Below are 26,884 nucleotides of genomic sequence, written 5' to 3'. Positions count from 1 at the left end.
GGGTTGTGAAACTACTGTTTCTTAGAAAACTTTGAAAATATAATGGAGTCTTGCATGTTGAAAGAGTTTAAATGTGGCACTACTTGCCAAACAGAAGACCTCTCAAATTTCTTCCCATTAAAAAAAAAAAAAAAAAAAATCCAAGACTTGAGTTCCTTCTTGCAAAGGGAGTTACGTAGAAAGTCTGACCCCTAGTGGTCACCATCTGTGTGTTGGACCAAAGGGGGAAAAACAAAAGAAACTGTAGACAACCAAGGCTTTGTTTTTGAAATTGGAAGCAAATCTTAGAAGTTCCCTAGTCAAATTCTCAGATTTTATAAACAAAGGAACTTAGACTAAGTGACTAGAGATGCTTCCCCAACATTATCAACTGTGTGGCAAACCTTGCATTAGAGCTCAGGGCTCTTTGTTGATGCTATGAGTTCAAGAGGCAATCCCTTCATCTTACAGTTCTGCCTGGAATCAGCCTTTTGTTGACACAGATAGTAGACAGAACTCAGCTTCTAGGATACAGAGATTTGGTTCTCCTTGTCTCCTTCTCTTGTGCTGAGGATCACTGGATTGTTCAGTAGGTAGCCGTAGCCCCACAAAACTGAAGTCCTCCAGTTCCTTCGTAAACCATGCTGACTGATGCTGACAGGGTGCTAAGTGCTCGTGCCCACAGGCTGCTCTTACCTTTCCTCATGCCTGTCTTTTCCCAAGAGTTGACTTGGATGCATATGAAGGATCAGCAGGCTTTTCCCCAAACCTGTTCATGTAGTTGCATTCATTAATGCAATCATATCATTTAAACATTATGCAAAAACTGTGAGTGGAAATAAAGAGGCTTTTATTTTTTCAATAAAAATTGAATTAGTTTCTTTGGTGAGGTTCAAGGAAGTTGGGTTTCTTGGGTCCCTGCTACCCATGTGGGAGACCTGGAAGAAGTTCCTGCCAGGTTTTTTTTTTTTTTTTTTTTTTTTTTTTGACAGGCAGAGTGGACAGTGAGAGAGAGAGACAGAGAGAAAGGTCTTCCTTTGCCGTTGGTTCACCCTCCAATGGCTGCCGCAGCCGGTGTGCTGCGGCCGGCGCACCGCGCTGATCCGATGGCAGGAGCCAGGAGCCAGGTATTTATCCTGGTCTCCCATGGGGTACAGGGCCCAAGGACTTGGGCCATCCTCCACTGCACTCCCTGGCCACAGCAGAGAGCTGGCCTGGAAGAGGGGCAACCGGGACAGAATCCGGCGCCCTGACCAGGACTAGAACCCGGTGTGCCGGCGCCGCAAGGCGGAGGATTAGCCTAGTGAGCCGCGGTGCCGGCCCTCCTGCCAGTTTTAAAAGTTTTTTTTCTACTGAAACAAAACATAAGCGAAAAGCAAAATAAAAACACCTGAAACTGGAACTAATAGAAGATGCCTTATTGGATACTTGGTTATTCAAGAAAAATAAGATAGAACTCTGGAGGTAGAAAATGCATGCTTAAAAAAAGATACTGATTCTGCTAATTGGAAGGTTAAAAAATATAAATGTGATTCTTAGCTTTTTTAAAAAAAGGATTTATTTATTATTTGAAAGAAATGCAGATAGAAGGAGAGACAGAGAAAGATGTTCCATTTGCTGGTTCACTTCCCAGATGGCTGAAATCAGGTTGCAAGAGCTTCTTCCAGGTCTCCCACATGGGTAGTAGGGACCCAAGCACTTGGGCCATCTTCTGCTGCTTTTCTCAGGCCACTAGCAGGGAGCTGAATTGGAAGTAGAGCAGCTGGGACTCGAACTGGTACCCATATAGGATGCCCAGCATTCAGATGGTAGCTTTACCCACCATGCCACAACACTGGCCCTAGTGATCCCCAGCTTTAACTACATTGCTGGTTAGGTGGTAGTGAACTGTAATGGGTGAGAATGTTTTTTGATTATTAAGAATCAGATATCCAAATTAGGTCGGGGAGAATTGGTTCATTTAATGGCTCCTGATTTCCAATCTCTTGAGGGTTTCCTGTTAGGTCTCTTTTCATTCTTGTAAGTCTATTTTTTGCAAGTAATTCTCATAGGCCCTTTCTCCCTTTACAGTCAGTGAGAATTGTCTTAGAGCCAGGCAATAAGAATGCAGCTTTCATTGCCTATGTTAAATCAATGTTTGTTCACCTTAGCAGACCAGTCACATCCACTCGATATCTTAAGATTGCAACAATAAGGGGCCATATGCAGTTACTATCGATAATACACCCTCATTTTTCAAAATGTAAGAGCTGCAAACATGGACACACTCTGTCCTAGTCTCGTGTTCTAGATAGTACATTATATAGAAACAATATGATTATGCAAAGATGTTCTTGACAGCATTATATATAATAGAAAATACACTAAAAACTACTAAAATATTTAGCAACAGGGTAACCATTTGTGCTATTTTTTTGTAGAATATCATTTGGTAGTGATTGATGTTTGTTTAGTCATGAAAATGATAATTTTAAATTTTAGCAATAAGGAAAAGTATTTATGATATATTACGTGAAGAATGAAAAATAAATACTGTTTGTAACCTCATGGCTACAAACATAGAAAGTGAATTGAGTGCTTGAAATTGATACTGGGGAAAATTCGCAGTTTTTATCTTTTGCCCTTATTCATTCCACGTTTAATGCATTAAATGATTATAAGTTTCAGTATTTTTACAATGATACACCAGTTTTTCAACCTTGGTATTCTGGGAGGCCTTGGAATGAATAGGATTTGACTTAAAGTTGCCTAGACTCACAGAATCACACCAACCACAGGTGAGTTGATTATTATGGATGGATTTGGGTGAAAAGTGCCTTTGAGATTAAGATGAGTTATTTCACTTATCAGCAATTTGACCTTGAATAACTCACTTGCACTACTCTTTGGTTTCTTCTCCTGTAAAATATCATAATAAAAACATCTATTCCTGAGGTTTGTTTTGAGGCATAAATGATTGAAGTATAGTACATGGCATAGAGTAAGACTTCAAGAAATTTTCATTATTCATATCATGGATGTTAGTGGTTGAATCAAGGTGAGAATTCAGGATTTCTGACTTCCTAACAAGCCTAATTCTAACACACATCAGCGATCTTTCATCTTCATCCAGCTAGAATTATTTGCTTTGGTGAATATTCGGTTTTTAAAATGTGCTACTCTAATAATGCTGAGAATATTGTGACTCCAAATACTTACCTGTCAGACTTCCAACAGCAATGGATTACATAGTAAAACCATTAGAGATATCATAATCAGAGACCAAATGAGCATATCTTACATATGACAGAAAGGGGCTCACATCCTACTTGAGTTCTTGTTATACACTTGCTTTTGTGAGACTCACTTGTCTTTCTTGGATAAATAGGGATAATCCTTCTTGAGCAGATGTGATATGAGTTATTGCATGTAAAGTTAAATTCAAAGTAGTGATTTTGTTATTTATTTTGTATATTTATTTTCAAACACACAACACTTTCTATGTGGCAGACACTATTCCAAAGGCTTTGCAAAAATTAATTCTTTGAATGGACTCGACATGGCAATCTGATCAGGAAAGTTGTTAATATCCTTGCTTCACTCGAGGAGGTCCAGTAAGGTTGAGTAACTTGCCTAACCTCATAGAGCTAGCAGTAATGAAATGCGGGCACTGGTCAAGATTTGGGGAAGAGCTGGCAAGTGAAGGAGCTGAGGTTTCAACCCACACAGACTGGCTATAAAGTCCATGCCCAGTCCATCTCCTGCTTTCCTTAAGTGCTTTGGCCTAAAAGTAAAGAAACATAGATTCTAAAGTGTGTTTTCTTTCCTTGCAGGGTTTAATTTGATTCAGTTTGATCCATTCCAATCCTATGTGGTTCAGTCCAATCCAATTCAGTTGAATTTTTCTCAGCCCAAGAAATATTTTTTGAGTCTTTAGTTTTTGCTACTAGCCACCCTAACTCCACACTGAACTAACACTGAGAAGTAGGACCCAAGAAACATGGGTTTTGATGGGAATAGGTAAGTCACAGATAAAAATGATGGTAAAATATGGAGTGAATAATAAAGTCTCAAGAAAATGTCAACTCTGGAACTGTAAGGGTGAGAACAGGGTGCTTTGTGAAGTATCTACTGTCTGTTGCTTATTGATGAGAAATTGACTGTCTAGGAGGGCAGATGGATTTCCTAGAACCACAGAGTCTGGGTATGAGAATAGTAGAACATGGCTACTCTGGACCACTGAAAATCATATAGCTTCAGACTGCCTTTGTGACTTCAATATTGAGACCATTGTCTCTGCCTAATTCTAGCCAATGTGATCAAGCCCTCAGCTGACATTTTAAGCTAGGGTGAAGCCACTTCAGTGGCCTGGTGTGTGACTCCTTGTTCTGTCACTAGAATTCCAAGGAAGATATTTTTATTGGTTTGAGATTTTCTATCTTTTGACCATGAAAAGAGCCTACATAAAGACTCTTCATGAGTCTGGCTTATAGTGCATCACACATAGCAAGCACTGTACTAAAGCTTTGTGATCTGACCACATTCCCTCTGAGAGATATATTGAAACGGACTCATGTGTGACAATCATTGATCTCTTTTAGGGAGCTCTGTCTTCCTGTTGTAAGATGAAAAGTGGAACAAACCAGGATAAGCATCCAAGATCATGCTCCTGCTTGTCCAGTGGTCACACTGTATGGAATTTGAGTTTTCCTCATGGGTAAACCGTTCCCTTACACAACAGCTTTGACGTTATACTATTAAAAAAGCTTGCATATTAAAATCTGAGGCATGTGTAAGTACCTGATAATTAACTGCTGTCTATTTAACCAGACAGCTCCAGCAAGTTAATTTGATGTCTGTTATGAGACTTAATAATTGTCAGTGATTTTTAAAAACAATTTACTGGTATAATCATTAACTACTCCTAGATTATCTTGTCAAATTGATAATTAAATGCCTCAAAAATTCATTACTGAGTCAGTATATTAATAGGAATGTAATTAAGTAATGTTTGCTTATGTAATCTAGAGTTTATTACCTGTACACTTATTTATCTTTTCTACACTTATTAAATTTTCCTAGGGGCCTCTTCAGAATCAATAGAAAACCAAGAGTCAATAAATGTCTTATTAGATCCAAATACGTAACTTAATTGAGAGGCTGTGAAATAAATATGGATTCCCTATATATGTGGAGAGGAAGGAGGGATTATTTCTACTTCACATAGGATTCTCATTTGGGAAAGCAACGTACCTTCTCTTCTTCTTAATTTTCTCCTGCATCTCTTCTTTCTTTCCCTCTCACCCACCTGGTATTTCTTTTTCTCCCTTTCTTCTTCATTCCCTGCCTTGCTTTGTTTTGCTTCTTTTCTTTCTTTCAGCACACATTTGGATATCAGCAACATGCCTGTCATTGTGTAAGACACTGAGGATGTATAAGGAATGGTTCTGGTCTAGTGTAGTGAAGAAAGACCTCTGAAGAATTGCAGAGGAACAGGCTCAGTGCTATGCTTTAGGTATGTGCAAAGTGCTGAGCAGAACACAGAGGAAGGGACACCTGACTAAATCTGTTTTGGGGTAGGTTTCTCAAAGGACGTAATGTCTGTAAGAATTTGCCAGGAAGAAAAAGTCTTAGAGTGTTATCCCAGGTAGAGGGAGGAGTGTGTACAACAACCTGGAGCTGGGGAAAAACATCTAAACTGCTGAATGTCAAGGTCAGTGCCATGTTTTTTAAAAAGCAACCTGGATGGATGAAGTAGGCATTTCAATAACTCTCATTTTATAGTTGTGATGTCCAGTGGCTTTCCCTGATAGCCTTGATTCTCACGGGAACTGTTCAAGTTGCAGTCTGCCAGGCCCTACAGTTCCCCATCTGCTTCATCCTGATGATCACCCACATCCAATGCCCAGCTTTTTACCAGTTGCATGAAATTTCTGCCCTATTGTCACTGTAAAGATGTTTTCACAGTTGTCAGATCTCATAGTCAAATTAGGTGCCTGATAAATAAGATCACAACATTGGCCTCCTAAAGCGAGGAATACATATTCACTGTACTTATCCCTAGAAACCTTCCAAGGTACCCAGGAGCAACAGAAATGAAGTTCAAGGATGTTTAGTTGTATGAACACACATGAATAAAATTTAGAAGAGAACAGGTCTTAAATGAACGACTTCATTAGTTTTCTATCTTCCATATAGAATCCATTCACCATCCTTCCTAACCACTGAGACACAAACGAGTCAGTTGTAATAATTTTTGTCCCTTACCAAGTGCCAATCACCATAAAAGTCACTGCCTGCCTGAAGTTGCCCCAGGCTAGCTGGCTGGGTGCCTCTTGGTGAAGGAGGGAGAGAACATGCAAATAAAAAATGCCTTCTGGTATTTTTAACTGTATTGGCTATAGTCAGCAGATAGAAATGTATGCAAAGTCTCTGAAGACTCTTTTTCATGATGCTTGGAAATCAATTTCATATCCCTATGCTATTCTTAATCTTGGCCTCATGGAAGAATGTGCTTGGAGGGCCCCCTTGCCTTAGGAATTAAGTAGTGTGTTTCTGATATCGATGTGTTCTGCCTGTGCCAAGCACCTTCTGTGATATGAAGTGTGACCAGCAATGTTTTAAAATAACCAAAATGATTACATTAGAAGATCACATTAGACAAGGTCAGAGACCATCAAAGTCAATGGCTAAGTAATTCCAAGACTACAAAGTTCTCTAAATTCCTAGCTTGAAAGTGCTTAGATGTAAGTAACAAAAACCACTACTAGAAATACAAAGTAGCTTTACTTAAGACACACACATTTGTGATAAGCAGAACTTCAGAAGGCTACTCTGAGATCTCTTATGAAACACCTGCAGGCTTGGCCAGAGAGGTCATTCAGTCTGTCGAAGCTTTGGCACGAGAAGCTAGGTGACATGTTGTTAAGGCTGGATATTAGTGACGCCTGGGCTTGAGTCTGCCGCTTTCCAAGTAAGTGACTTGGAATTAGTAGTCTTTTTTCCCAGGGCCTCAGTCTCCTCATGTGTAAAAGGGAACTAATATTCCCAGGCCCACCCATCTGACATGGCTGCTGGGAGGATCAAATGAGACCACGGATTTAAAATACCTTGTAAACAGATCATAAAGTCTTATATAAGTGTGAGGGCTAGTATTATGATTATATCTAAAGAGCTGTAAATATTTCAGAGGAAAATATTCAAGTGTTCAAGGCATGTGGTTGGAGTTAAGTGCTGCCACACACATTAGATTCTGGCTCCCAGGTACTAATCAACAGACTTGCAGATTTCTATTCTCTGAGAGAGGGTGTTCTTCTCAGGGGCTTCCCCACCAATTATCTGTTGCCCTGTCTGCATTCTTGTTTAGTCTGAAAGCTCCCTGAGAGCAAGGGCCGGGCTATGGTGACAAAATAACACAGTGTTCCAACATGTGGGACTCAGGGAAGAGGGAGCCTGGACCAGTCCTTGTCTCTGGCTCTGCCTCTTTTGTACTGTTCAGCCTTAGGCAAATTACTGAAGCTCTTGCATCTTAGGTTTCTCATCTGTGATGTGAAGATACTAAATATGTCTATCTCATAGTGATGTGAACAAGGTTAATGAGTTAGTTGATGTCAAATCTGGAATATAGAAAGTACTCAAGGAATACTAAGCACTTGTTATTCTTGCTATGCTGCGACTGTTCCTTTTATGTCTCCAGTGCCTAGAACAATGCTTAGCATTTAATATTTACTAATAAATAAATGATATAAAGGAAAGTTCCTATGCCGGCAGATACTCATATGGAGAGTAATGGATCCTAAAGCTAAAAAATGGAAAAGGATTGAATTATGCTGTTTGGGATTGTCAACATTTTGTGTATTTCAGTGTTTTATCTTTATGAAAAACAAGAGTGCTTCTGCCACACTGGTAATTTGCAATATTGGTATAATACTTTAGACTTTAGAGAGTTTTCTTTAAAGGTTTATTTTGTTTGAAAGGCAGAGTGACAGAGAGGGGGTGGGTTGACAGAAAGACAACAGGAAGTGGATGGATAGATCTTCCATCTGCTGGTTCACTCCCCAAATGGCTGTGGCAGTTGAGGCTGGACCAGAAGCCAGGAGCTCCATCCAGGTCTCTCACATGGTTGGCAGGGTCTCAAATACTTGGGCCATTGTCCACTGCCTTTCCAAGCACATTAGCAAGGAGCTGGATCAGAAATGGTACAGCCAGATCACCAGATGGCATTCCAATATGGGACCTGGCGTCACAAGTGGCAGCATGACACATTGTGCACAACACTGGGCCTTACAGAGAATTTTTAAAGACAAATTATCATTAGATTTCCATGTAATCATTCCCTTGTAGGGGAAGGTATTATTATACTACCCACTTCATAGATACAGAAATTAAGCTTCAGACAGGGGAGTTAACTTGCTCCAAGTCACATGTCTGATAGAGGTGTTGCCACCAGAACTCCTATTTTATATCGGCTCATTATTCTTTCCTCCTTCTGGGAACAGACACAAGGTTGAGCCACCCCTGGATCTGTAGTCACTTGTAGTGGCATTGGAGGGAATTCTGTAGAAGGGCCAGTTTGTCTTCCTGATTGCCACAACCTAGATTTCCTGGTTTCTTAGCCTATTAAGAATCTCTCACCTATGTTCCTAAATCTGTACATATGAATCACTGGAAATTTATTTACCTTAAATAAATAAAAAAGTCAAGAGAAAAAAAAGAATCTCTCACCTAAGAATTTAGTGAAGCCCTTGGGAAACTTCTTGTCCCCTCAGCCTGTGTCCCCAAACTTCCTCAGCATACGAGACACACTTCACCAACATGTGATGGGGTTTTCCCTTGGAAAGCTAAGTTGAGACAACCAGATTGTGCTCTGAATATGGAAACCAGAAGCCTTGGAGATTTTTTAACTTTGGACATTTAGGCAAACTAGACATGGAAGGGTAATTATATCATTGCTCAACTTCATAGAGCCCCCTGATTGCCTGCAGAGAAAAATCACTTCTCTCAATAATTCTGAACTCCCTGCTAATTTCCTCTGAGGAGTTGCCCTCAAATTGCAAAACCAGGATGGCTCTCTACTCCCTGACCTTTTCTCCAGTCCTAGCCTTGTGCGCCTCTCTGCAGCTTTGTATGTCTCTGACAGTCTTTCTTTGGTGCCTCTTGAGACCCAACGTTACTCTGGATCTCCTATACCACCAGCCTGGCCTTTCTTTCAAAGCCTCTTCCTTCAGCTCTCTGAAAGTCTTTTCTGCTTTATAAGTTTGGACATTTCCCTACTGGTGGTCTTCCATATTTTCTCTCTCTCTCTCTCTCTATCTCTATCTCTATCTCTATCTCTATCTCTATCTCTATCTCTCTCCTCTTGTCTGCTTTGGTGCCAGCTTTTATGCTAGGCACTGGCTATATAAAGTGGAATGAAACTCTGTCTGATCTCCCAGAACAAAGACTGCTAGGGTTAGTGAACTGCTGGGCTTTGATTGGAGCGGTTGGGACTTGAGTGGAGGGAGAAGAATAGTAAGGGAGAGAGCAGAAAAGGGCACTGTGAAAGGGCTGTCCTAGAAGACAAGCAGGTTCTCCTTCTGTCAGCTCTGCTTTTGTCTATGTTGGTTTCTCTACTAGGCATCCCCTTCCTTTGCTATCTCTTAGCAGCTATAGATTTATGTACTACCAGTTTAATAACCTTTATCAAACATTTTCTCCCCCAAGGAAGTTTGGCAAAAATTCCAGAATTAACTCTTCTTGGACAGAAATGGGTATGTGTCTGTCTATAACTTGTCACTGATGCCATTGAGGTTATATATGTAGCTTAGTCCAACCTGAGTCTACCCCACAGCTGGAGCTTAGATGAGTATATCTAACTTGTCATCAGTTGCGTGGGTTGATAATGGGAAGGGTGATTCACTAAGGGATAGGTGAGGTGCTGCTGCCAGAATATAAGAAAGTAGTTGCTGGAAAGGCCAAAACTATCACACCTTATCAACAGCCTTATCAGCCCAATGAAAGCCTTGCTATCCCAAAAGGGCAAACACCCTGTTTGGCTGCGCCATGCTGAGCACCTCGGGAAGTGACTATGACGTGTCATGACCTGAGTCCTGTGAGTCACGACAATGCACTCAACAAGAATCTAAAATAAGTCCAGTTCTGGAAAGCTTTAAAACAGGGATATTCATAGGGAATATATTGGAAGTCCAACCAATGTTTAATTGCCTTGATGTTGTTGATTTCCAACTGGCCTAAAGTTTTCTTATACTGGCATTGGTAAGCATGAGAGCAAGAGGAACTGAGAATGTTCTGAAACCGTATTTTTAAACAAAGTCTTTTGAAATAAAACATTCATTCACTTGAATACCTGTCTAAAAGCGGGAAGGCCTCTGAAGGGTTCACCCCAGGACATGCTCAGCGCTATGGAGCCAGGCTGCCGGGAGCAGGAAAGGGCAGAGCCACAGCCACAGGAGTGCATTGTCTCCTGCCAGCTGGGGCCGCTCCCTCCACTCCCAGCCTTCAGGCAGCAGGGCCTCCTGCTTTTGCTCTGTTTTCTGGGGGGGCCCAGTCATCCCCCAGTCCTGAGTGGTAGCAGCAGGCTAGTCAGTTGGCAGTCACTGGACAAAATCTAACAAGGGACTGAAGTGATGCCAGAGATGGCCCCTGAGTTTGTGCTGCTCTTTTAGGGAAAATAGATGAGTCTGAGGGAGCCACGGGTCTTTGTCCTTCTATTTACCACTTCCACCAGGATCAAGTCTCCTTGGAGACAGCATTTTTATCTTACCATGAGCACAACTCTGATTGGGGAGCAGACACCAAGACACTTTAACTTTCATTGTAATAGAACATCTCCACTGGCCACAAACCCAAGAAGGCCATGGTGACCCCTTATAGGCACACGTGGCAGTTTCTGGGAGCTTATGAACTACTTCCTGAGGGAGGTTTTATTTGTGTTAGACCTTGAAGGTCGTTCATTGAAATAGTACAAGTTACCCTGGTAGATGAGCAAAGGATACTGGCATAGTCACAAGAAGGGCTCAAGCTGCATGCACTGATGTCTGTATGCTTTCTGGTGGATACTGTCTATATGTTTTATCTCTCACCCAGAACTCGATTAAATTTAGTTCACACAAACTGCTAATTAACCTGGCTACCTACACAGATGTAAGAGACCAAAACCAGCTATTGCAGAAGGGGCTGCCTGAGGCAAGCCCAATGAAAATGGAGAGAAATACAAGGCCTGATGGCTGGATAAGATGAGAGGATACGGAAAACAAAACTCTATCACAAATCCTCAGTAACTAAAAGTGTCATAATGATCTGGATGATGTATGGAGTCAAGTGTTCCTTTAAACTTAGAGCCTTCTCAAATGTCATCATATAGTTCAATGAAGATATGGCAACCTATAGTACCACCCCCCCAAAGGCTAAATTATATCTTTTTTTTTGAAATTTATGCATAGTTTATCCACAATATACATTTAAAAAATTCATATAAGATGAAAAAATTTCATATATTTCATATAATATATAGATTTAGGAGCATAGTATCATTAGATTATATTCTTTATAGTTTGTTTTAGGAAATAAACAAATGCATAATTGATTCAGAATGAGTACATCCCAACTGAGTTACAGTAAAATTTGTATTAAAACCATAAACCGTTAGTATTTGGAATGTTGTGCCCTAGAGTAGGACTAATCTGGTTTGACTTTAAACAAGCCGGAATATCCTGTGGGTCATTTAGATCACACACCCCTCTTCCAGTCTGCTTCTCAGCTCTATTCCTCCTAAGGTTTCTTTTCCTTCCTCCTTTTCTGTGGCTTTCAGCACCTCCTTCCTCAGTCTCATAGCTCTGAGCTGCTGATGGCATTTGCAATACAGCTGTGCCAGGCATGGGGCAAAACCCCCAGGAAGGGCTAGGGACTTGGGCATCTGTCTTGGCTTTCTAGCTAGAGCTGGACATTTTAGAAAAGCCATATCCCTTTTCTGACTCTGCTTTCTCAGTTGAAAAATGAGCATAATATTCATGGAGCTGTCGTGAAAACCGAAGATGTGAATGGAAGTGAGCATGCTTGGAAAACTGAGCTGTATTTCCATTCTCAGTCTACATGTGGTCTCCCCTACTTTCATTTGCATTGGCATCAGTCTCTTTCACTTGCTTTTTAATTTACTTGAGGCCATACTCAAGTTGTTTCTGTTTGTTTCTGTTGTATATCTCTAGAGAAAGGCCATCCCAAAGGGCTCTGTGGGTCACCCCCTTGGTATAACCCAGGGCAAGGACAGTGTGTGTACAGCCGATGATGTGACTAGGATCCTCTCAGGTTGTGTGACGCAGGGGTTCTGGGCAAAGTGCTTAGCATGCTGCTGTCTCTGTACACAAGAGGACTTCAAAACGTTCATGGGAAAAATAGAATTTTTAAGATTTTATTTTAAAAAATTTGAAATTTGTACAGTTTTTTCATAATATGCATTTCCATGAACCTTTAGAAGACTTCTTCATGCATGAATTTAAAATTATTTTTTGCACCAAAATAAACTTTTTATTTCCATTTCCTATGAATTTTTTTTTATGAACTATTGTATTTAAACCTTACTGGCTCTATTTTTCATCCTTTGTCCTGGGCGTGAAATATTGAATACTGTCCCTGAATTTAATACTTTGTTGTCTGTTGTTTAGCTCCAGGCCCAGGTTTCAGTTTCCCATTTTGTCTTTCACTGGATTGCCCTGGTAATACCCTTGGGGAACTCCTCCCTGCCATAGAGATCTTCCAGCAAGAGGGGCTTGGGTTTAGCAAGGGTTGCAAAGTATAAATAAACAAACATTGGGCAAACCTGATATTTAAGGCTTTGGTGATTTATTTCCAAATCCTTTGAAAGTAGGGACATCTCATTAGCCGGGTTTGAAAGTGGAAGCTGAGCAGAGGGGAATTAGAGCATATTTCCTTGCACTCCCTATACCTATTCCAAACAGAAATTTCAGAGCATCTGTGGATTGCTGTAATCCAACTGTTTATTTCTTGATAGGTTGCATGCTACATACTGGGACTAATCATACCTACTTACCAGGGTTGTTGAAGAGTGAAATAAGATGCCCCATGTATGCATCCTGTCTAGGAGCTTGGCTCTTATTAGGTGCTCACAAAAAGGACGGGTGATTCTGAAACCCCTGTTCCTAGGAGCCTACTGCTCCTGCTCTCTGGCAATGCTTCTCATCATTAGATGGCTCTGAGACAGAATTTCCTACATTTTATTTTTAAAAAAAGATTTAAAAAATTTATTTATTTGAAAGGCAGACTTACAGAAAGAGAGAGAAACACACAGAGATTTTCCATCTACTGGTTTACTCCCCAAATGGCTACATCAGCCAGGGCTGGACTAGGCCAAAACCAGGAACTTCATCTGGGTCTCCCATGTGGGTACAGGGACACAAAGACTTGGGCCATCTGCTGCTGCCTTCCCAGGAGCATTAGCAGGGAGCTGGATCAGAAGTGGAGCAGCTGGGACTTGATTCGATGCCTGTATGTGAAGGCAGCATTGCAGATGGTGGCTTAATCCATTACACTACAACTCTGGCCCCAGAACTTTCTATGTTACAATGAGAAACAAATCCATGAGACCCCTGGGCAAGGGTGAGGTGCCTGTTCATTTCCCTGGGCTCCCCACTCAGTCCCCTGGTGAAAACAGACAGCAGAAGGCCGCTGTGGTCAGAAGGCTGAGGAGCCAGACAAGGCTCTGTGGTTACGCACTTATTTATTTCCTTATTTATTACTTTTGCAGCTAACGTTTTTACAATCATGTTATTTTGTGGTTTATTTACAAAGTGCATTGTGAGCCAAGTTTGCTTCAAATGTGCTCTGAGTTGGAAAAGAGTTGCAGAGGGGAGCCAGGGAGAGAGGAGGGGAGGGCAGGAGAGCAGTTTCAAAAACATTATATAATTGACATATCTGTTAAGACTCCTTTCTTGGTAATTAGACTACTCAAGGTGGGTGGAGAAATAGAAACTGAGAAACCATCAGAGGCCACATGGAACAGCTTGGCTGAAGGCAGCCTCAGCCGTGAATACAAAAGGGCTAGCCCTGCACTTAGGAGAGATAAACTGGGAGGAAGTTTCACTCAAGGCCCCCAAGCTCCCAAACAGTATCTGTTGAAAGATTTTGGAAGAGAGCAGAGGTTGGATAGGGACAGAGAAGTGATGGATAGGACCACGTGTTGTGGCACAATTGATCAAGTCACTGCCTGTGATGCAGACATCACCTGATAGAGTTTCGGTTCAAATCCCTGCTGCTCTGCTTCCAATTCAGCTCCCTGCTAATGCACCTAGGAAGGCAGTGGAAGATGGCCCAAATGCTTGGGTTCCTGCCACATACATGGGAGACCTGGATGGAGCTCCAGACTCCTGGATTCAACCTGATCCAGCCCCAGCCTTTGCAGCCATCTGTGGAGTGAACCAGTAGATGGAAGATTTTATCTCCCTCTCTCTGCCTTTCAAATAAAGAAATAAATCTTTAAAAGGTATGGGTCATGAGTTCATACTATTATGATTAGAAAGTTTATTACAAATTAGTTTTTGAGGATTTTAACAAAACAGATGAGGAACCCTAGTTTTCAGAGACTGGCAGAAATGAGTGCCCAGACAAGCTCTACTGGAGCTGCTTTCTGCTTCCTCTGTGGTCTTCTTTCTCATCCCTATGGGCAACGGTGGATACCCGAGAAGTTTCCTCTCCTGCGTGCCTAGGATTTGAGGCCTGCTGTTGGTGAAGTCCACTTTGACTATGTTCGGGTTTGTTCTTGTATTATTCCATCTGGTGGCTCCCCAAACCACGTTCCTTTTTTACTCTCCTTGTAAATATTTGCATAAGAAGGTTCTTGCAACTGCAGGATCCTATATTGGTGGATTGGCACAGAGCAAAGAGTCTTGATGTTGTTTTATTCCTTTTACGAACAATTTGGTTAAGTGGATTCCCTCCCAGCTCATTAAAAAATCCTTTCATTTTAATAACATCGTCAGAAACTAAATAGCATCAGAGGGAAAAATAAGTTTGCAGTATACAGGCTCGAGTGGCAATCTCTGAGCCACTTGGTGGCTGTTGTAACTAGTGAGCTAGTTAATGACTGGAATGCAGCATGCATTTAAAGGCCTCAAATCCCTAGACAAGTCTAGGATCTACGGTACTTTCTGGGTCGGCTGGGTGGTTAAGAGATCAGATAACTGGATCAGGAGATCAAGACTCAGTTCCCAAACGTCAGACCCCAGCTCATCTTGCCTTGTTCCTTTAAGCTGTGTTTGTTTGCTTTTTCTTCTCTACCTCCCTCCTGGACAAGTTCATCCTTGCCCAGAGCTTTAAATGGTGCCTCTCCGCAGGCAACAGTGAAACCTCTCTGTTCAGCTTTGCCCTCTCTTCTGAGCCCCAGTTCTGTATTTCCAGCTCTCCTAGATCTTTTAAATCAGACTATCATCACAACTCTTACTCAGCAGGACCAAACCAACCCCATCTCTTAGAACTGGTTTCGCTCTGCTCCTCTCAGTGTAGCTGTCCATCTCCGTCCAAACCAGCATCAATCTCCCAGACACTTAATTCCTGAATCTGTCACCTTTTGACCTCTCCCTCCATCTTGCCTCATGCATAATCTGTAACATAGTGCTGTGGATTTTTAAAAAGGCTTTTTATTTATTTGAAATGCAGGCAGTAAGACAGGCAGAAAAGAGGGAGGTCTACTATCCATTGGTTCACTCCCCAAATGACTATGACAGGTGAGGCTGGGTCAAGTTGAAGTTTGGATCTAAGAACTCAACCCAAGTCTTCCACATGGGTGACAGGGATACAACTATTTAAGCCATCACCTACTGCCTCTTGGGGTGCACATTAGCAGGAAGCTGCAGTTCAGAGTAGAGCCAGGACTTGAACTCAGACACTCTGATATGAGATGCAGGTGCCCCAAGCAGTGTCTTAACTGCTAGGCCAAATGCACATCCCATGTACTATTGATTTTTACACCTCCTGATGACTTGCAGGGGGACATCTTTGTTTTCACCCCGGGCTTCATTACACCATATGCATTTATTTACCCATATGCTCATTCATTCAATACACATGTTGATTCAATCATTTCTACATGCTGTTCACATAGCAAGTGCTATGGATGCAGAAGTGGAGAAGTCAATAAAAAAATTGCACCTGCTCTAATAGAGGAAGATGTTCATAAAAAATTAGTTATCAAACAGCATGCTTAGTGTGACCATAGTGTAAGTCACAGGTTTCTTTCTTTCTTCCAATTCAGGATGATGTTACCACATTCACTTGTCTGATTATGTCACTTTTCTTCTCAAATGCCATCAGTGCCTCTCACTATTTCCTACTTAGGTTATCCATACATTCATTTATTCTGTATTCCTCATCATATATTTTTGTGTCTTTCCTTTGCACCTTGGGCTCTACTGTCTCCATGACCTTCTAACATGGCATCTGCTTTCTGCTGTGCTCTCCTCTCTTCTCATGTCACTATCCCCAGCCTTTGCCACTTGGCTAATTAAAAAGACATTTTGACTAGTACAGATGCCAACACTTCTGAGAGATCCTCCAGCCTTTACAGGAGCCTTTTGTAGCATGCCCACCAGCTTCTCCATCCCACCCAGTAGGTAATTGTTCACTCTTCATCTCCCTAGGACAGCATCACAGCATTTGGAAATGTTTCCTCTGGCTGTGAGATCTTGGTCCCGTGACACCAGCCTTGACCTAAGCATGGTGTGAGCAGCAAGTGTTCCTTGAGTGAAATCCTGTTTTCCCTACCACAGTGTTTGACTTGGTGGCCCTATCTGGTCCTTGTTTGCCCTTGCCTGGTCTAAGCTGCTATTAACTTGGGCTCCTTGGGTTCTATTGGATTGTATGAGATTTAGAGTCTGCAGAAGAGAGTCTGCATAGAACCATTGATTATGCGACTTAGAATAAAAGGGCAGAACATTATAAGACACGACCGCAGCACCTTCATAAGGAGTATTACATTCTCTGGCTCTTCTTCCTCTTTGTCCAATTTGCAGGTGGAAAAGACAAGGTTTAAAGAACTGTGTCTTGTACACAATTGGAAAAGGTGAATGGGATATTAGAAATCATGTTATGAATACAAATTTCTATCGCACGACTGGAATGAAAATTGGTTCCTGGTGTGATGTTTTGTCCCATTAGTTTTGATTAACTTCAGATTTAGTACCCTCTCACCCCACCCTTTTTCAAAAAAAACACCAAAACCCCAGCATTCCTGTGAATGCTGAGTGTCCACTGTAGAATCATTGTGCAGCTTCTGTGAGCAACCCAGAGCTATTGAGCAATACCTAGCTGCAGCTGGACCGAAGATGGGTCTGAGTTCTGAGAAAGACTGCACACGCTCCCTGTTGGAAAGACAGACATCATTTCGGGAAATATTCAATAAAATGTTTTTGAGACACAGAGTCCCATTCATGGCAGGGGGAAGGGATGGGAGAGGACTGTTTTGTCTCGTAAGACTTGGCTCAGCCTGGAAGGTTGCTATTTAATGCAATCCAGAACTGATTATTTTGTTGATCGTGTTTCAAAACTCTTGCCCTTTAAACAAGTTCCCGAGTAAATTGAGTGCAATTGTGGGACGTTTAACTTTTTTTTTTAAAGTCTTATTATATTTTGTGATTTGAGGGAGAGGATGACAGGAGAGGGTGAATGGAAACCTGCCCGAGGACCAAAAAATCAAAGAGGGTGGGGAGGAGGATGAATACAGCAAAGAAAGACTAAAACTCTGGGTCGGAAACTCTTGCTGAATGAGTCATCCCACAGAACAAATAAAAACTCGCTCATCACCCGGTCTCCCTTCTCTGCACTGAGAGAGGCAAACAGTGGGGCCCTGGAAAAACATCAGCAGCTTCTTGTAGCATCTGTAGGTGGGGAAGGTTTCCAAGCCACAGAGAGGGCTGTGAACGCAGTTACCGGGGCTCCAGGCTTTCTCAGCCAACTAGGAAGGTCCTCCAAATTGGCCTTGGAAAAACATACTTACTGAAGGAACACATATTGTAAGCTCTCCCTGTGTGTTTGGGTTCAGAGCTTTTTTTTTTTTTTTTAAAGAAACGAATACATTGCTTTCCAGTTTTCCATGAAAAGAGTCTGAATGTTCTGAGAGTTGCAGAGATGGACTCCTTAGGGTGGGGTTTGTAAGGCTGTAGAGAGGCCTGAAGCTTTGTCCCTCCTTAGTGAACCAAGGTCATCCACATAGTACAATCCTCTTCACACGAACAAGCCCAAGGGGGAAAGCATTCTTGCCACTCCTTTCAGTGAAGATTGCAATTAGCATTTTTATGAAGAACATAAACTCTCTGTGTATCAAAGATTCACTTTTATTACTCTGAAACTGGCTCGAATAAGCATCCCGCAAATGTTTGGCTTGTTCCCTTTCAGGAGGAGGCCAATTAAAACACGGGCTGCCTAACTGCCAGGCCCTACCCACCCTTCCGTGGGGCAGCAACAATACTGGCGAGGTAGCGTCGGCGCCCTCCAAAGTGGCTTTTCAGTTATTGGGCACCTGGAAGGAAAAATAATGATTTCTTGGCTCTCATCACAAAAACAAACACACAAAAAGACAAGGCAGGAAACAAAAACAAAAACAACTCAAGGATTATTTTACTTAATCTCTCCTCATTCCAGTTGTGAACTGCTTGGTTCAGACAGATGATGATTTAACTTGCCACCTATTGTGCCAGCTATTCTCCCGTCCCTGGAACCCCCGGACTCATGGGAAAGGAGCAGTGTCCCATGACCATGGCGCCAGGGTGCTTTTACAAGCTGTGATTACCTTCTGGAAGGCAGCCCTAGCTGGTGGGCTCCTCCCTGGAGCAGAGACTCCCAACTGTACCATCCCCTGTGGCTCCCAACTCACCACGCCGTTTGATGTAGTTTCTTCAGGTATTGTTTGATATGAGCAGTCCTTTTCCTATCTGAGGAGGAGTGTCTATAGTGGCACAGGGCAGAAAGAGGCAAGCACAGTGTCTGGCTGCTTTTGGAGCCAGGGGCCACAGGCCAGGATTTACCTCACTTATTTGGTTCTCCTTGTCAGCCAAATGAGTCTTGCAAAAATATTTAGTCTCCATACCCACAATAAACAATCTTGCTCAAGTTCAAGACTCAATTTCCCTTTCACTGGAGGTGGCAGCACGTACCCATACATAGATGATGCTCCATAAATGTTTCCTGAATGAAGGAATTAATATGCTAGGGTGTTGGGAGAGAGAACCTTCTGCCAACTGACTTTCGATACAATTTAAAAGTATTTTCCTAGTGTGCCTCTATCTGTTTCCATCCACTTTCCTGATGTGATGAAATTCATTCTTCAGATTGCTGTACTTCTATTACCTCTTACAATGAGTCTTCCAGATTTCAGACAGAGAAATGGAGTGATTTAATATGAAAACAGTTAATGGCAATACTTGGAGATGTAACAATGTTGATTCTTTTGGCTGCAAATGGTAGAGTACAAAAATAATTCAAACAACTGAGTTTTATTAATAAAACAAGATGTCCAGAGGTTAGCTGTTCTGGGGTTGGTTCAGTAACTCATCTGTGTCAAAAGTAAAGATCAGTGTCCCTGAAAATTTCTTTTTCTTTCCCTTGTAGTTTCAAGACCGCTAATACAGTTGCAACTATCTTTTTAGAGTAATGTGTAAAGCAAGCAAAGGCTTTTTTTCAAAAAATTTTTTATTTATTTGAGAGGTAGAACTACAGACAGTGAGAGGGAGAAACAGAGAGAAAGGTCTTCCTTCTGATGGTTCACTCCCCAGATGGTCGCAATGGCTGGAGCTGTGCTGATCCGAAGCCAGGAGCCAGGAGCTTCTTCCTGATCTCCCATGCAGGTGCAGGGGCCTAAGCATTTGAGCCATCTTCTGCTACTTTCCCAGGCCATAGCAGAGAGCTGGGTTGGAAGAGGAGCAGCTGGGACTCGAACTGGCTCCCATATGGGATGCTGGCATTGAAGGTGGAGGATTAACCTACTGCGCCATGGTGCCGGCCATGCAAAGACCTTTTTTTTTTTTTTTTTTTTTTTTTTTTTTTTTTTTAATAGAACTAAAAGATTTTCCCTCATATCTCATTTTCCATAGGTTGGTTGTATGTGGGATAAAAGCACGTTGCCACAACTGACTACACCTGTTGCATTTGTTTGCTAGGACTGCCGAACAACCCCAGACTTAAATGACAGGATGAGTCTGCATGGCGGCAGTGTAATATCATGATAAAGGCAGGGCTTTCTTCTTCTGACCTCTCTCTCCTTGGCTTATAGATGACTGTGTTCTCCCTGGTGTCTTCTCGTGGCCTTTTCTCTTGGTGTGTCTGTGCCTGATCTCACCTTCCTGTAACAGCACCAGTCCTATTGATTTCGGGTCCATCCTGGTGACTTCATTTAAATTTGATTGCCTTTTAAAGACTCTATATCCAAATAAGGTCGTATTCTGAGATAACAGGTATTAGGACTTCAACATGAATTCTGCAAAGGACACAATTTAGGCCATAATACCCACCATAATTGCTCATTGGGAATGGGCATTTTATGCTCTGGCCACATTAGGGCTTGGTTAATCAAATAGAAGAAGCAGTTGCTGTCATGTTTATTAATATTGTATTGGAAGGCTTGCTGAGATATCCTGTTTCCCAATGTGATCCGTTCTGAAGAGGTCAATATTAGAAATTACTCAGAGAAAACAAATGACAGGATAACTGAGCACCTCTGTCTTCAGACATGTTCTTGGTACACAGTCAGCCATATCCAATGGGAGCATACATATACATACAGACATACACATATATGTTTTCTTTCTTTTTAAAAAAGATTTATTTATTTATTTATTTGAAAGAGTTACAGGGTAGAGGGGAAGAAGCAGAGAGAGAGAGAGAGAGAGAGAGAGAGATAGTCTATATGCTGGTTCACTACCCAGATGGCTGTAATGGCCAAAGCTAGGCCAATCTGAAGCCAGGAGCCAGGAGTTTCTTCTGAGTCTCCCATGTGGGTGCAAGGGCCCAAGATCTTGGGCCATCTTTTGCTGCTTTCCCAGGTGCATTAGCAGGAAGCTAGATCAGAAGTAGAGCAGCTGGGACTCAAACTAGTGCCCAAATGGGATGCTGGTATCAGAGGCAGTGGCTTTACTTGCTATACCACAGTGCTGGCCCCAAAATGGATTTTCTTAACAAATGAATCAATAACTTAAAAGTAAAATATCTTGGCTAGAGAAAGTTCTTCATACTTTCTTATTGGAAAACTAATACTTAGAAGTCATGGGCTGGGGCCAGTGCTATGGCACAGTGGGTTAAAGCCCTGGCCTGCGGGTGCAGGGGCCCAAGCTTGGGCTACCTTCTGCTGCTTTCCTAGGCCATAGCAGAGAGCTGGATTGCAAGAGGATCAGCCGGGACTAGAACTGGTGCCCATATGGGATGCTGGTGCTTCAGGCTAGGGCTTTAACCCGCTGCTTCACAGTGCCGGCCCCTCCTCAGCCACTTTGATCATCAGTGAAACAGACTATGCATGCACCTCTCTCAAGAGTACTGGGGAAGGGGGTAAACTGCAATGGCACTGCGTATACTAAGAGCAGAACTGGCTGGTGCTCCACAGAGGGAGTCCAGGATCACAGGAGAGTGTGAGCTGCAACTGTGAACAGAAAGCTGAGGAGATTGTCTCAGTTTTCACAGGGCACTGAAAGGGTGATGGAAGTGAGGGTGCATTGGACTCAATCTTATCTACACTTTAAGGGGAGGGTGATTCTAGATGTTATCTAGGTTACATATTTGTTGGAACATCACTACTTTTTAGAACTAACAGCTTTACCTTACGTTATGAGTGTTTTGGAAAAAAATGTTTCTCTAAATTATTCTGTACTTTCCTAATCAGCTTTTATCATATTTGTGTATAAATATGACTATTAAAAGTGGTTTTAATAGAAAAACTGCATTCACTTTAAATAACATTTTATTCATTTAAAATTTTAATTGTGAAGTAATTTTAAGTTGTCATGCAGTTATACAAAGTACTTCAGAGAGAAGCCAACTACCCTTTGTGCAGTTTCTGCCTATAGTAACATTTTATGAAACTATAGTACAATATTACAACCAGGATATTAACTTTGATGCGCCTGTGATACAGAATATTTCACCACCACGGGGATCCCTTGTGTTGCCCTTTTAGACATCCACAGTTTCTCCAGCAACCTTTTCTCTGTTTATATAATTTTGTCACTTTTAAGGTGTCTTTTAGTTGGAATCATTACCTTAAATGGAATATAACCTTTTGGGATTGGCTGGTTTTCATTCAGTATAAATTCCTGGCAACCCATCCAGGTTGTTGCCTATATCAACAGCTTTCCCCATCAGTTGTGTAATATCTCATGGTATGGATGTACCACAGTTTGCTTAAATATTTACCTATTGAAAGACATCTGGGGGCCAGCGCCGCGGCTCAATAGGCTAATCCTCCACCTAGTGGCGCCGGCACACCAGGTTCTAGTCCCAGTCGGGGCGCCGGATTCTTTTCCGGTTGCCCCTCTTCCAGGCCAGCTCTCTGCTGTGGCCAGGGAGTGCAGTGGAGGATGGCCCAGGTGCTTGGGCCCTGCACCCCATGGGAGACCAGGAGAAGCACCTAGCTCCTGCCTTCGGATCAGCGCAGTGCGCTGGCCACAGCGCGCCAGCCGTGGCGGCCATTGGAGGGTGAACCAACGGCAAAAGGAAGACCTTTCTCTCTGTCTCTTTCTCTCACTATCCACTCTGCCTGTCAAAAAAAAAAAAAAAAAAGACATCTGGGTTATTTCTAGTTATGGGATGTTGCTGTGGATTCATTCTGAGAGGAGGAGCGTGGTGGGGGCAAGAGGCACGGAGTCATCACACAGACACCGGGAGTTGGGTGAAAGCAGGCCAGAGGTGAGCAGCCTTCAGACTTGTTTATTTCAGTTGGTACAGCAGCTTATATAGCTCAGGCAGCCAATCCTGTCAAGGGGCGGTTTATGCCCTATCCAATCACAGCCTGTTGCCAGGCAGCTTTGTTGCCAGGTAGTTTCCGAAGCCATTCCTGAGTAACTGACACTCGCTTGCCAGCGGCCATATTGGCATGGCCTTCTCATTCCATCATGATGGGATATTACAAATAATGATGGTTGAATTACATCCCCCTAAAATTCCCATGTTGAAGTCTTAACCCCTCGGTACCTCAGAATGTGACCCAATTTGGAGATAGGGTCTTTGTAAAGTAATCATCAAGTGAAAAGTGAAGTCATTAGGGTGGGCCCTAATCCAATAGGGCTGGTGTCCTGAAGAAAGGTTAAATTTGAAGATTGGCTTGCTCACAGGGAGAGCACCATGTGAACATGAAGTCAGAGCTTGTGGTAATGCTTCTACAAGCAAATGTGCACCACTGAGAGTACATCACTAGAAGTACAGTGAGAGGCATGGAGATCCACTCTCACAACCCTCGGAGGATGGCAACCCTGCTGAAATCTTAATCATGGTCTTCCAGCTTCCAAAACTATGAGTCAATAAGTTTCTGCTAAGTCACTCAGTTTGTGAGATACTTTGTTAATGGCAGCACTAGCAAACTAAATGGGACTGCAGATACTTGTGTAGAGATATTTGTATGAGAACGAGTCTTCATTTCTTTGGTATTAATGCCCAGGGGTGGGTCTTAAGTCATTGCATGTTCAGTTGTTGTTTCTTAAGTAACCACACTGTTGTCCAGAACAGCTCTACTGTTTTAAATTCCCTGGGTAATGTGTGAATGATTCAGTTTCTCAACATCTTTACTAACATTTGATGCTGCCACTAAGTTTTATTTTAGAAACACTAACAGGTGTGTAGTGATATTAATTTGCATCTTTCTTTTTTGACTTTTTTATTACTATAAAGAGAACTGATTTCATGTATTTCAAAGATCCAATTCTGATAACCATAATTCCTATCTCTCTCAACCCCCCTTTCCTTTCTTTTTTTCTTTATTTTTTGTAATAACATACTATGAATTTACTTAATAATCACAAGATTACTGTACCACTAACCATAATGTTGAATAAGTAAAAAGTAGAAGACCACTGTTCCACAGGAATATAGACAAGGGCTATGAATACAATCAAATCATAATAACATGTCAGTTTAGTTCTTATACCTTGTGGGTTTTTTTTGTGTTCTATATTAACTATCACATATCAGAGAAATGTATGATATTTGTCTTTTGTGGACTGGCTTAATTAATTAAACATAATGGTCTCCAGTTGCATCAATTTTGTTGCAAAAGACAGGATTTCATTTTTTTATGGCTGAGTAGTATTCCATCATGGATATATACCACATTTTCTTTATTCAGTCATCAGTTGATGGGCATCTTGGTTGATTCCACATTTGTGCTATTGTGAATTGAGCTGCTATAAACATGGGGGTACAGATAACTCTTTCATATGCTGATTACATTTTAAAAAAGATTTATCTATTTGAAAATCAGAGTTACATAGAGGAGAGGCAGAGAGAAAGAGAGAGGTCTTCCATCCACTGGTTCACTCCACAGTTGGCTGCAATGACCTTAGCTGTGCCAGTTTGAAGCCAGGAGCCAGGAGCTTCTTCGTGGTCTCCCACACAGGTGCAGGGGCCCAAGGACTTGGGCCATCATCTACTGCTTTCTCAAGCCATAGCAGAGAGCTGGATCAGAAGTGGAGCAGCTGGGACTCCAACTGGTGCCCATATGGGATGCTAGCACTGCAGGTGGCAGCTTTACCTGCTATACCACAGCACTGGCCCCACTGATTACATTTTGTTTGGGTAAATTCCAAGGAGTGGAATGGCTGGGTCATATGGTAGATTCATTTTCAGCTTTCTGAGGATTCTGCATACTGTCTTCCATAATGGTTGTACTAGTTTGCATTCCCACTAACAGTGTATTAGGGTACCTTTTCCTACACGTCCTCAGCAATATTTATTATTTTTTGATTTTGTATGTTACCCGTTCTAACTGGGGTGAGGTACAACCTCATTGTGGTTTTGATTTACATTTTCCTTATGGATAGTGATCCTGAATATTTTTCCATGTGTCTGTTGGCCATTTGTATTTCATCCTTTGAAAATACCTGTTCATGTATTTTGCCATTTCTTAACTGGATTGTTTGTTTTGTTGTTGCTGAGTTTCTTGAGTTCCTTATATATTGTGGATATTAATTCTTTTCCATATGCATGGTGTGCAAATATTTTCTCCCCTTCTGTTGGTTGCTCCTTCACTTTTTAAAGTGGTTTTTTTTTTTTTTTTGCTCTACAGAAGCTTTTTTAGTTTAATGTAATTCTGTTTGTCTATTTTGCGTTATTGCCTGTACTTCTGGAGTCTTTTCCAATAAGTCTTTGTGGTAGGCATTTAGCTTAGCAGTTAGAAACTGCTTGGGACAATGACATTTCATATTGAGGTACCTGTGTTCAAGTCCCAACTCTTCTGATTCCAGCTTTCTGTTACTGTGTACTCTGGGAGGCAGTACACCATGGAGTAGTTGGGTCCCTGCTACCAACATGGGAGACAGGATTAAATTTTTAGCTCCTGGTTTCACCTGACGCAGCCCTGGTAACTGTGAACATTTGGAGACTGAACTGGTAGATGGGAGATCTCTGTCTTTCTGACTCTTATATAGAAAAAATGAAAAATGGGGGCCCTGCATTATGGCATAGTTGGTAAAGCCCCCACCAACATCCCATATGTGTACCAGTTTGGCTGCTCTACTTCTGATCCATTTCCCTGCTAATGCACCTGGGAAAGCAGCAGAAGATGGAACACGTGCTTGGGACCCTGTACCCACATAGGAGACTCAGAACAGGCTCCTGGCTTCTGGCTTCTGGCTTTGACCTGGTCCAGCCCTGGCTGTAGTAGCCTTTTGGGAAATGAACCAGCTGCTGGAGCATCTCTCTATTTCTCCCTCTCTCTCTGTAATTCATCCTTTCAAGTAAATAAATACATCTTTTATAAATGAATAAATAGAAGTTTAAAAGAAGACAAAATTGGGGCCAATGTCGTGGTACAGCGGGTTAAGCTGCTGCCTGAGATACTGGCACCCCATATTGGAATGCCAGTTTGGATCATGGCTGCTATACTTATGACTGAGGTGCCTCTTACTGAGGCAGCAGTTGATGGCCTCAGTGCCTGTGTCCCTGCTTCTCATGTGGGAGACCTGAATGGAGTTCATGACTTTGGCTTCAGGCTGACCCAGACCTGGCTGTGATGGCCATTTCGGGGAGCCAAACAGCAGATGGAAAACTCTCTCTCTGCTTTTCAAATCAATCAATAAATAATAAATAAATATATTAAAAATTAAATATTTTGTAGGGAAATAATTTCTCTCATGTAAAACCTTGGGGTTTGCTATATTATTTCACAGGGGCTTCAAACAATCCTCTGCTTCATTCTCATTCACCCCCTCTCTTTTTATGTCTCTCTACCGAACATTCCCTGATTCTTGGCTGTTGGAGATACTTTCTATTCAATCAACCTTGAATATCTCTACCTGGAACTAGTTAGACTTCTGCTTGTAGCAGCCCCTGTTAGAACAAGAAAATGGAGTTATTCTAAATAACATAGAAATAATTGAGGTTAATATAGAAGTGAAGATTCCTTGGGCTGGAGCCAGCATTGTGGCATAGTGTGTGAAGCTGCTGCCTGCCACACCAGCATCCCATATGGGCACCGTTTTGTATGCTGGATACTCCACTTCCAATACAGCTCTCTGCTAATATGCCTGGGAAAAGCAGCAGCAGATGATCTAGGTGTTTGAGCCCATGCCACCCACATGGGAGAACCAGATGAAGCTCCTGGCTCCTGGTTTTGGATTGGCCCTGCTCAGGCCACTGCAGCCATTTGGGGAGTAAACCACAGATGCAAGATTCTCTCTCTCTGGCTATCTCCATCTCTCCCTCTGTCTCTGTAACTCTGCTTTTCAAA

This window comes from Oryctolagus cuniculus, chromosome 4 (assembly GCF_964237555.1).
Source record: "Oryctolagus cuniculus chromosome 4, mOryCun1.1, whole genome shotgun sequence".
Classification (NCBI taxonomy): Eukaryota; Metazoa; Chordata; class Mammalia; order Lagomorpha; family Leporidae; genus Oryctolagus; species Oryctolagus cuniculus.
The sequence above is the reverse complement of the archived record's forward strand: the minus strand, read 5'-3'. Positions refer to the sequence as shown.